Source organism: Drosophila sechellia, chromosome X (assembly GCF_004382195.2).
Source record: "Drosophila sechellia strain sech25 chromosome X, ASM438219v1, whole genome shotgun sequence".
NCBI classification, from domain to species: Eukaryota; Metazoa; Arthropoda; class Insecta; order Diptera; family Drosophilidae; genus Drosophila; species Drosophila sechellia.
In genome coordinates this window covers 22,399,600-22,410,783 of record NC_045954.1, presented here as the reverse complement: position 1 = coordinate 22,410,783, position 11,184 = coordinate 22,399,600, and the positions used below count along the sequence as shown (strand labels likewise).

The following is an 11,184-nucleotide window of genomic DNA, read 5'->3' as shown; positions in this document are numbered from 1 at the left end:
CTGTGCAGATCTATAGCGACAACCAAAGTTCGCAATGCTTAGTTAAAAATCCTAGGTTCCATGCAAGAAGCAAACACATTGATATTAAGTATCATCATGTAAGAGATATATATAAGGATAAAATTGTAAGCATTAGTTATGTTCCCACTGAAGACATGATAGCGGATGTGTTAACAAAGAACTTAAGTAGAATTAAGCATAATAGATGTATTAAGCTAATGGGAATGTTTTGAGTGAATATGTAAACATACAACGTTGAGAAGGAGTGTTGAATATATAATGAACAACAACGGTTAATTCCTTTTTGAGTGTTTTCGCTACTAATCGGCGATCACTCTTTGTTCGAATATTTTGACGCTGCCTGTGTGCAGCAAGTATACATAATTTGAATTCAGTTACCAATAAACCTCTGCGCTGTAAACACGTTTAATATTTATATTTGGTCATATTTTTATTAGTCCTCTCAAATTCTATTGATTTCCCATAAAATGTATTTCCACGTCCCTCCTGTCACGCCCATACTTTTAAACAATTTTTAATTTTTTTCTTAATTTATTCACCCATATCTATCAATATCCAATTATGGAATTTTGCGTTCACATTCCCATTAGCTGAGTAACGGGTATCTGATAGTCGGGGAACTCGACTTTAGCATTCTCTCTTGTTTGTATCTTTTAATTTCTTCTAGTTTGCTTTATCTTTATTTAAGATGCAATAGGATTGTTTTTGTTGTGTTTTAAGAAAGTTATTTTAATTCGAAATATTAAATCATGGCCTTAAACTCTGCCTCACATATTGTTTGATTACTTGAACACTTGATTACATTTGAACATTTGCTAACATAAAATTTGTAAATAACATACCAATTACTTATCAGATTGACACTTAAAAACAGCATAGGTGTATACAAATATTGTGCTATTTTTCAGCACCCTAAGTGTAAAGGTTTTGTCTAAAACGAGCAAATACATAATTGAAAATGCCAATGCTAGATATTTCCTGCTTGCATAAGCTTTTCTGAGTTCGCTTATTAATATTGGCCCCGATTGCGGCCCCTCGTATTTAATAATTTTCCCGACGCCTGCCAGGGAGTAAGGCATCTATGACACATTAAAGATCTCCGCTGATGGACCCACTGTGTCCTCTGTTAGCAATAAATGCAAGGGGCATGCTGACGACAAAATGGGTTGTTTGGGAAGTTGTTAAACAAACGAAAATGGCTACTGAAATAAATTAATCGGCATTATCTGGTCCAAACTTCCTCGCTTTTTGTCCCACTGTAAGCCTATTACTCATTCATTATTTATTGATCGGGTTTGGAAAGTTATTTACTGCCATATTTTGGGACCAAACAGCTATTGACCAACTTTAAAATAGCATAATAGAACTGATTTAAAATAAAAAAATAATTAACGCTCGCCAGTAATTTGCCTCATTAATCGGGATTGACGATTAATCGCAGTGCAGCCGAGCCGCAGCGTGAAAATAAATTGAACATCGAGACGATGCCACGCGAAGCGTCACTGACCTAACGCACACGTGAGCCAGCGGCATTGGCGGCGGCGTTAACAAAAATAGCACGCCGTGGAAATGGAAAAGCGGCTGCCCCCGCGGAGGGAATTTTCCTGGCGGTGGCGGCAGTGTCAGTACAAGAACGAGGGGCACCGTTGGCAACGACAACACCGCGACGTCGAATGCCGTTGATATGTTGCGGCAACAAGCCACTTCGTGGATGCTGCTGAGATGCTCGGCTGCTGCTCGTGGCCGCTCGTGCCGCCTCGCCAGGGAAAGTCGGGAAAAAGCCGAGCGACGGATGCAGTTGCCGGCAGCTGACGGCCAACGCCGAAAATCAGTCTTTGCGCGTTTTCCAACTGCTCCGGTCCAGCGAACAGGCGACGCTCGAATTTCGCACCGCAGACATTGTCGAGATTTGGCGAGTGCTAAGAAGTGTTTTCGAAGCTACCGTTGTTTACCACTCGACTCCACTCGAAAATCAAAAGTGAAATTATTCGAAAAATATATCATAAGATACATGTACTTAGTTTTTGTGACCTCCCGCGAGTGTTGAATTATTTTTTGAGTGCTTTGTGCGGGTGCAGCGCACTGTTTCGGCTATATTTTGTTGGAGTTCATTGTGTGAGTGCAAATTAGGAAACGGAAAGTGCAGCCCTCCCTCCTCCAAATACAACACACGTGCCAGTTTTCTCGGGTGAGTGCCAATATACAAGATATACACCGTAACAGAACCGCAGTAACCACAGTTCGAGGCTTTTGGGGAATTTTTTGAAAAAGCAGGCCAACTTTTTGCTGATGCACAGTTGTTATGACAGCGACAAATTGATTGATTGACGATGAGCGGAGCGGGCGGGAAATGATGAAACATATGCCCGAAAAGGGGGATTTTATTAAATCATTTTTTTTCAATAGTTCGCCAGTTAGAGAATCATGATAAATAAATGTACCGAACTTCGCAACTTTTAGTTTGTTCGGCGAGCTTTAGAGATCATAAATAAATAATTTTAAATTTATGTATCCTATTATGTAATTGCCAGATTTGCGGGTACAGGTTCCATAACGCCAACACATTTGTCACTTTCACCCGTGGACTTTTTAAAGTCAAAAGAATTGAAACAATAATTTCCTAATCCTCCAAACTAAGTGCTCTATACGCATGTATTGCCTCCCTCTATGAACCGAATCACCTAAAAGGCTACTAAATTATTTAAAATAAACAGAATTTTCCATTTAATAAAATGTGTACAATAAATTTATAATTATAATATATTTTTATAGCTCTCAATAACAAATTTTACCCATTAAATTGATGTCTGACATGAATGGCTTTAACAAAAACCGCAGCAAATACATTTTTTGGTTTGCCTAACTGATATTCCAAGAAAAAGCTGTTTGTCTATGGAAAATATGTCATGTCTTTTTTTCTCTTTCTTGTAAATAAAATGTATTTAATCATGAATTAATAACAGCGTTATTATACGTTGCACTTCAAATATATTGCTAGTATTTATTTATTTAATGTAATGTGTAATCTTTCAGCGGATATCGTAGATTTATTCGGCCACGTAGCATTAATTTATAAAAGTGCATCGATTTAACAAAATTTAATTTATGAATGTGATTGCAAGTGAATTATTGTAGTGGTGTATTTGATGTATCTTATTGGAAAGCTTATAGTGGGCTTGGCACTTAAGGACATACAGTATATAACTTTGCAGTCTTTTTGCACTTTATGTTTTAAACGCGTAGATTATTCAGTAAAATTAAATTTGGATGTTTAACAAAACAAATGTGCCGTTGAGATGCGTTATTTTGATATTAAATATTATTTAGAATGCTTGTTCTAAAACGCCAAAACTACAGTCCGAAAATGTTTAAGTAGACTTAAGTGTCTTCGGAAAGGCTTATTCCGATTTCAGCAAGAAGTGTGTGGTTCTGTTGAACGACGCCTGGAAATTAATATCCTCCTCGAATTTCGAAAAAGCTGCTCTTTCGACTTTCACCCGATATTTGGATATGGAAGGGCGTGTGTTGAGTAACAGAGTTGATTTGGCCAGGTGGGTTCTCAAGGACGAAGAACGCGGTGAAGGCGTAAAGCCGTGGCATGGGCCTGTGGCACCTTCTCCCGGCGGAATGCAAGTGAATAACCAGCAAACAATGCTGAAGCTGAATAAATAAGCACTCGGCACCCGGCACAAGGAAAAATGACTGCAAATACAAATACAAATGGTAATGCAAATGGAAATGTTGCCTAATGCATTTTCCATCTTTTTCAGCTGTGCCGAGCAGAGTAGAGCAGAAACAGAAATACCAGTAGCACATCAAAAGCCAGCGGAAATGGACAGTAAATAAGTGTTTACAATTTTTTTGCTCCACCGTGCGCGGCCTTGTGGCATCCCCTTAGGGCCCCCCCCACTCTTGTACATTCGTTGCTCCTTTTCCTGGAGGGCAGCGCGCATGAATTTCAGCGGAAATTGTGCAGACCCCCTTGAACAACCCGCGCCCTAAGCCACTGGAAATGAAATCTCAGTCAAAAGGTGGGTGAAGCAGAGGGCGGTGTCGCCGAAAAATGGCCAACCATGTTTAGCACTGTTGAACATTACTTACCAAAGTGGGGAGAGCTTTTTTTGGAGGAACTTAAGAAACTAATGATCGATATGTCATGTCTGTGGGCTGATCAATATGATTTTCTTCAATTTAAGTGCTATGTTCCTGCTTATTTTTTATATGAATTGACAGAACTCGATAACTCGATGTTAACTTTCCTGATGTAAATTTGGCATAATATATTTCCAAAAGATGACCAGCACAAGAAAAAACTTTCCAATATTCCGTAATTCTTTTGACGGCGACTGGTAAGCTAAAAGAGAGTATTCCAAATCTCTTTGTCATAAGTAATCACTCTGGATCTTGAAATTTGTAAATATATTCGTATATATTTATGCTTATGTATGTATAAGTTCCCTGTTTGCGTATGGTGCATCTGTATTTTTGAAAATTCGGGGGAAGACTTTCTCTCGAAAATCATATTCCATTCGTTGTCTTTAAGCCTTTTCTATGTGCGATCTGCAGTTGCTGCTGGCGAGCAGATTTACTTTATTCCATTTGGCGAGATGAGATGTATTATTTTATCTGTGCGCTGCGCTTTTCATTAGCGAAAAAGAATTGCACTTGAATGCAGCAGCAGCCGGGACAAGTACTGCAATTACTGCATAAAGTACTTGTAACGAGGCAACTGCCGCTGCCACTGGAGCCGACTCTGAATCCGGACCTGAATCTGATGCTGAAGTTGATGTTGATGTTGATGTTGATGCCAGCCAACGTCCTTCTATCTGTCCGCGTCCGCGTCCGCCCTCCCAGCCAGCAGCTCCCCGAATGCGGCGCTAATTCAAGGCAATTATTTGTGCCACCCGCCTTATTGCACAGTGGGGCAAAATAGTCGGCGGGGGGCGGATGCGGAGACTGTGCTCACGTTAGTGCCAGGACATCGACTTAGTGTCCTGGGATTGGTAATTGCATTGCCATGGATACGCCAACTGCGTCTTCGAGTGCATTACTCGTAGACAACCAGTTGCATTTGCGTAGGTGGCGCAATTAACAAGTGTTGCTTACGGCACTAAGCTTGGCTTACCCTTAACTAACTTAAGGCTTGCCAAGTGCGGATATTATTTATGCGTACTCATTCGAACATATGCATATCAATATCTCATTCGGAACCGTTTCCTTTTTATATTCTTAATTACTCTACACTCATTTAATTTGCTTATTTGTTAGGAATATCCGCTTTAATTATAGACTAAGTCTAATTTTTAAATTTCATTAAAGCCCCTCGTCCTCACTACCGCGCGCCCCTATCGCTCCCACACATTTAAGTACATTTATTCATATTGCTATGTGGGGAAAGTGTCTAAGGCTTAGCAGCTATTCACTCATTTGCCATGTCCGTTTCCGCCCCACAGTTCCAGCCCTTCCTACCAACAGACCCTTCCACCACGCCTCCGCCTCCCCCGGCCAGTTAATGCACTTATTCATTAAACTAAAGCGCAAATATATAAAAATAAATGAATAAGAGAAGTGGCGAATGGTGGAGGAAACGGGGAGTGCGGAAAAAATAGGCGGCGAGAAGGCGCAACAAGAACGAAAATGAATGAAATAAAAAATGTAAACATACACAAGTACAATGCAAATTAAAGCAGACAGCAAAGTGGCTGCGCTGTGGGGGCGGGGGGTGTGGTTTTGTGGGAGCAACGGGCTCACAAGGGCTGTGGTGAAGGGGGGTGGTAGGACTCTCTCCGAAGAGGCAATTCATTAGCTTTAATTTAGGTAAATGTCCTTGGTCCTTGTGGCGTTGCCTCTTGCGGTGAATGTCGCAAATGCAACTAAAATGTTGCGGTTACCGTCATTTCCACCCACAGCCACGCCCCCAAACTGACACACTGGGCAAAAACATGCACCTGGACTTTTAAGTGCCTCTTGTTTCCCGCTCAAAATAGGGAATATATTCTGTCGCAGGACGTTCTTAATGAACTGTGCAACTCGCATTTTAAGCAATTAAGCAATAGGAATTTGAATTTTGGATCGCCATTGTCCTAGCTTAAATTACGTCGATATCTTCCGTTTTTCTCAGTGCATGTGCGAAACTTGCTTAATATTTAAGATGGCCTCGCAAGCGCAAGAGCGCAGGAGCGCAAGTGGTTCGCACAAAAGAGTCGTGGAGCTCCTCCTCCTACACTGTCGCACAAATTGGGTTCTGCGGGGAATTTCGATTATTTGGGCATAACCGATTCACTATCAATCCTCTGATTTCTAGTAACCAGTGCCAACCAACTGCCCAACTGGTATTGGACGACTGGTAAATATATAATTACATATAATATATAGATTAAAGGGCGTCAAATCAGACGTTGATTCTTGACTCCAAAATTAACCGACTTTCTAAAGTGTTTTTGACTGGATTGAAAAGGGTTCCTCGCATTCGCATACACAGGGATAATCAGCACCGAAACTCTGTTCAATTGCATGTGGCTGAAACATCTGCATTACAACCAGTAGTTCTCCTTTTTATACCCTTTTATACACCGGGCCTAACAGTTTAAAGAACGCATTGGAAGCGGCTTTTACGGATCTATAAGAGACACGTACGTTTTGAATCGATATTTGAGTCGATATTCCTGTGTCTATCTGTCGGCTTCTATGAAAATTATCGGAACAGCGAAAACAAATTGTTCCAAATGGTAAGACATTATTATGGTGCTGCCGTAGTGAAGATCGCTATGCCAAATTAATTTGAAAATGAACATATGTAACTATTTGGACAGTGGAGTTTCGTTGCAAGGGTAAATGCACTTCGGCTAGTCTAGCCTGTCTTCCTTTTTTGTTTGGCACTCCTTCTACACTCCTTCAACCGCTGACCACCCACCTAAGCGCCCCATTGTAGCCCCGTCCTGCCCATTTAAATCCCCTCTTTATTCATCAGCCTCATCAGCCTTGGATCCAGCTTCCGTCTCCTTGCTGCCCTGACATTGGGGCATTGGCATTCGTTGTGATCGGAACGGGAGTCCTCGGTGGAAGGGGTATTGGCTGGGAGAGGAAATAAATCATTTCGAAAGGCACGCAGTCGGAGGGGCGGGGCTGCCTTCTGCCTAATTAGATAATGTCAGATGCAGCAGACGTCGGAGGACATGTCTGCAGCTGGCTTCCCGCTCGCACACACACTCGCCTGGCACTCTTGACCCCAATTAAATTTAAATTATTTGAGTGCTTCTTAAGCGAAACTAATTGTATTGACCGACGCATCTTCCTTCCGCTTAAATAACTTGAGTACTAGAATGCTTCACTCGCACATCTCCATTGTCTCAAGTGTCATGTGTTTTGCTTTATCCATATGTGTTTTTTGTGTCTGCGCTCTGGTTTAATTCAATTTGTCAAAGCGCTTGCACAAAAAACATAAACTTCAGTCGGCTGGCATATTAATGCGTCTCTGGCCGTTCATTAATGCACTGCGTAATGGACATGGAGGGGTTATCTGAGGACTGGGCATTACGTGGCCCCAACCACTACGTGTTCCCGCATGCATTTTGCCAATGAAGCAATCTACGTGGCTGGAGCTGACGGAAGTGGGCAAAAAGGCCCATAATCGGATGTGCCAACAGAAAATCAGCCGCACCCTGTTTTCCTTTTTCATCCGATTTTTAAGCATAGCCCACTGTATTCAAGACCGGAAACCAAATATTTGGTGGTTTGGTTTTGATTAAAAAAAAAAAAACGATGAGATTTAACATATTTTCAACCTTTAGACAGTGTGTGCAAAAAAAAAAGCAAAAGGTATTCAAAATAAAATTTTATTGATCTTTAATTTTTCAGAAACACAAACGCGTTTTCTACTCTTTCCTCTAATAGCATTCTAAAAATTTTAAAATTTTTTTCTATGTGCTATAAATGGCGATATGAAATTGCATGAAATTTATGTCCCGTTTTGATATTCCAATGGCATCTATATAATATACTGCTCCAAGTCGACTTAAAGATAGCAAAATGAAAACGTTTAAAGAGGTCATCTTTTACAAGAAACTTGTACAAAATTTGGGTTTAGTAATTATTTTTTCCAAGTGACTATCAGCGACGTCACAGATGTCAGTAAAACGCAAAAACTAGAAATTATAAACCATCACCCAGATGATCGGCCTTTCTACCCCGACGCCCCAAAATTATGGGCAATCACTTTGCATTTATAACCCTTTTTCAGTAGCACGCCTTGTCTTCTGCACCAATGGAATTACTTTCGTTGAAATTACATATTTCGCCCGTCTGACCTTGGCCCACGAACTTAAATATTGGTTGGAATGGGCTAACGTCTTCCGTCTGGAAACAAAGTGCGGCAACTGTTGTGGCCACTCGAGGGCTTCAAATTAGTGATGGTAATTAATTATGTATAAATGCCTTGGAGTAACATATTTGCCAGTCGACTTTAATAAATTTATAGTGGGTCTAGAAATTAGTGGAGATTGCTATGCATGCAGGAACACCCGGAAAACTTGTCCCTTTCATCCCCTGCAATGGGATGTTCCTCATATATGTAGGTATATAATCCCAAGAACTGGGGACAAAAGAGTAGTGGAATTTTTGTGCCCCGGAACAGGGCAAACATTTGTTGCCTGATGACTTTTAAATTATTTTGCGGCATCGTTTCAGGGGTTTCGGATTTTCCTGGCTTGCATTATAATAAATAAGAGACATGAAAGTCCTTATGGACTCACTCGGAGAAAAAACGGTTGGCGCAGGGGTAGATTTGTGGCTTGCCCAGTGGCGAGGACGTATGTATGTATGTATAGCTATACACACACGACTAAGATGGCTCTTTGAGGCTCGTCGTATTATGATATGCTTAAACAGCACAAATCTGTTTCATAATTTATGGCTCCATTGGTAAAGTTTGTTAGATGGGAGACGTATTTAATGCACACAGTCGTGTCCGGAAAAGTGGTAGTTGCTCGAAATATACATATTTTCAGGAGTTTATAGTAACCAAACTTTTAAACACAAAGGAATAAGATTGTTCAATACTCATAAAAGACAAGTAACAATGGTTATAACTGAAGGGGGAACGTTTAAAAATGAGCAAGGATGTTATTTATTTGGAAATATTTATCAGCTTAATAATATTCATACTAATCACGAAAACTCTCCTTAACCAATGTTAAATATTATATTATTTTGAATGTTACACAGTTTGATTCTGAATACCACTGTGTTTAAACGTACTGAAGCATATGTCATTAATGGATAACAAACAGCAACGGATCGAAAGTTACCGAAAATGTCATAAATAAATATGAATTATTGGAGCCCAAGCAATGAAATACAGAGATCAAAAACTTAAGTTGTATATTATAACCTAAAGCCCATCTTCAGATCAATCTTGGCCTGCTTTAACGAAACGCACGCGCTTATATATTTTTATTTACCCCTTGTTTTTATAGTTACATTTCCGACTTCATGAGAATATACACATGTCCCTCTTTTGGCCTGTTTATGTGTGGAAATTAATGAGCTCTTTGTGGGGCTTAAAATAATATAATAGCTACAAACACCAACAAACTTTGTGTACGAAAAATGCAGAAAAAAGGACATGGGAAAACAAGAACAGATGCTTTGGCAAAAAAGGGTTTCAAACGGACAAGACAAAGCAACAGCACCACACAGACTCGAGTCTATCACTTCCGAGGTGGGCGCAAAAAGGGACAAAGACACATGTCGTATACGTCATATATGCGCTAATCAGCGACCCGAACCCTAACCCGGATAGGCAGCCGGATGCGGATCAGGACTCGTCCTTCCTTCATTGGACTGTGAACTGGGCACCGTGGGATTGAACTACAGATGCACTCTTATTGGCTTAGAGAAAAAAAAACCTTGGCATGCTGCCTAGATATGAAATTAATAAAACAGCCGCCTGAAGCTCTTACATGATTAGGGCGCCACATAAGTAACTAGGAGCCTAGAGTCACTTTTAAAGCCGCATGTTCATTATTTCTTGAAATTATATATGATGATGGGCAATAAGTAGATGCGATGACATCTCAATTTGATTAAATTACATATAAATATTGCACAACTTATGATAACTTATATCCACTGTTCTCCAGTTAAAGGCCAATTCCGACTTGTTTCTCAAACCGACTTGTGTGCCGTCGCTACGGAGGCTGCTGTTATTCGTATTTATTTTTTGTCATACTTTATGTGAGCTCACATAAGAAGGATGTCAACATAATTTAAACATCAAAAAAGTTTCTTTTTGTTTTCTCTTGTTTTATATTTTATGTTACGCTGCGTTTACGGCTTTGGGTTAGGCCGACCCCTTTATTCGCTGCTCCACCCTTTGGACCGCCTTCCCTCCATTCCCCCTCTCATATTTTTAACTCGTACCCTTTTTGTTCCCTTATGCTTTTGCCACAATTTGGACGCTGGAACGTGTGTTGGAAAACACACGGAAAAACGAATAGATCCCTTTTATTTATTTATTTCAATATATATGATCAATTATTTTGTAATTATTTGATTCCATTTAGTACACCAACACGATTATTTATTTTACATTTCTTCCTTTCTATATTAGTTATTATGCATGGTTATACAATAGATTATTATATCCGAAGTCTTTCAGGCGAACTCCAGCCCATACTCAAATTCAAGTGTTACAATTAACTCATAAATAAATTGAACCAACCAATTGTTATTTGTAGTTGATTTTTTATCATTTGATACTCTTAACATGTCTAGCATGAGCTTGTCTTCATTTTCATCAATTATATGGTCATCTACAACCGCTCAATTGTATTTTTATGTTAAGAGTCCAAGTGATTACTGTTGAATAAAACGGGGCTGCCTACGGCTATCCAATTTTCCTCTGTGCTCGAAAAGATAGCGGCCCAGACACGTAAGCCGGGTTCAAGAAGATGGGGCCTCTGAGTGATGTATGGACGGAAACGGAAGTGCGCGCACACGGCTGCCGCCTACTTACACGCCCACTTACGCAATTTCACAGTTGGCATATCCGCATGCATGCCTGTGTGTGTGCGTGTGCGGGGGTGTGTGAACGGCTTATTTACTTTTCGATAGTGCCGAGCCCGAGTGGTCAAATCCTATTCAGACCGAAGACCGTGTTTTCTG

At 40.3% G+C, this 11,184-nt stretch overlaps 1 protein-coding gene across 1 annotated transcript in view; it reads left to right on the top strand.

The window, feature by feature from the left end:
- The first annotated feature begins 1,868 nt into the window (after positions 1-1,868).
- The window catches only part of LOC6621439 (chaoptin), a 239,917-nt gene continuing 230,601 nt past the window's right edge, over positions 1,869-11,184 (top strand). Inside the window, exon 1 of the mRNA XM_032725663.1 lies at positions 1,869-2,209. The gene's annotated coding sequence lies outside the window, so the exon portion shown is untranslated. The remainder of the gene's footprint in view (positions 2,210-11,184) is intronic.